The sequence below is a fragment of the Orycteropus afer genome, unplaced genomic scaffold, assembly GCF_000298275.1.
Source record: "Orycteropus afer afer isolate SDZICR_OR568_19922 unplaced genomic scaffold, OryAfe1.0 scaffold00711, whole genome shotgun sequence".
Lineage (NCBI taxonomy): Eukaryota > Metazoa > Chordata > Mammalia > Tubulidentata > Orycteropodidae > Orycteropus > Orycteropus afer.
The window spans coordinates 613,474-614,925 of record NW_006922298.1 but is presented as its reverse complement, the minus strand read 5'-3'; positions in this window follow the sequence as shown (position 1 = coordinate 614,925).

Below are 1,452 nucleotides of genomic sequence, written 5' to 3'. Positions count from 1 at the left end.
CCACAGTCAGCTCCTGGCCTTGTTTGGGCTCCAAATATTGAGCTTCTCCATCACCTCTTTCCACTGATATAGTCAATCTGAATCCTGTGTATTCCATCTGGTGAGGTCAATTTGTATAGCCACCATTTATGTTGTTGAGAAATAAGTCGTTGGTCTTGCAAATTCCATCATACAATCTCTGCTGTCATTTTGATCACCAAGGCCATATTTTCCAACTACTGATGTTTTTCTCTGTTTCCAACCTTTGCATTCCAATCACCAGTAATAATCAATACATCTTGATTGCACGTTTGATCAATTTCAGATTGCAGAAGTTCGTAAAAGTCTTCAGTTTCCTCGTCTTTTGCTTTGGTGGTTGGTGCATAAATTTGTATAATAGTAGTAGTCCGTGAAACCAAAATATGACCTTAATTATATACCTACTGAACTTAGAGACTGACTAAAGAATAGATTTGATACATGGTACACCAATGACTGAAAACCAAAGGAATTGTGGGATGACATTAAGGACATCACCCATGAAGAAAGCAAGAGGTCATTAAAAAGACAGGAAAGGAAGAAAAGACCAACACGGATGTCAGAAGAAACTCTGAAACTTGTCCTTGAACAGAGTAGCTAAAGCAAATGGAAAAATTGACAGGATAAAAGAGCTTAAGAGAAGATTTCAAAGAGCACCCTGAGAAGACAAAGTCAATTATTATAATGAAATGTGCAAAGACCTGGAGTTAGTAAACCCAAAAGGAAGAACACCCTCAGCATTTCTCAAGGTGAAATAACTGAGGAAAAAATTTAAGCCTTGAATTGCAATACTGAAAGATTCCATGGGCAATATGTTGAATGATGCAGGAATCATCAAAAGAAGATGGATGGAATACACAGAGTCACTATACCAAAAAGAATTGGTAGATGATCATCCATTTCAGAAGGGGGCATATGATCAAGAACCAATGGTACTGAAGGAAGAAATCGAGGCTGCACTGAAAGAATTGGTGAAAAACAAGGCTATGGGAATTGACAGAATAACCATTGAGATGTTTCAACAAACGAATGAAGTGCTGGGGGCACTCACTTGGCTATGCCAAGAGATTTGGAAGACAGCTACCTGGCCAACTGACTGGAAGATATCCATATTTCTACCCATTCCAAAGAAAGGTGATCCCATAGAATGAGGAAAATATCAAACAATATCATTGGTATCACATGCAAATAAAATCTTACTGAAAATAATTCAGAAATGGTTGCAGCAGTTTATTGACAGAGAACTTCCAGAAATGCAAGTTAGATTAGGAAGGGAACGTGGAATGAGGAATATCATAGCTGATGTCAGATGGATCTTGGCTGAAAGCAAAGCATACCAGAAAGGTGTTTACTTGTGTTTTATTGACTACACAAAAACATTCTATTGTGTGGATCATAACAAATTGTGGATAACATTGAGAAGAATGGGAATTC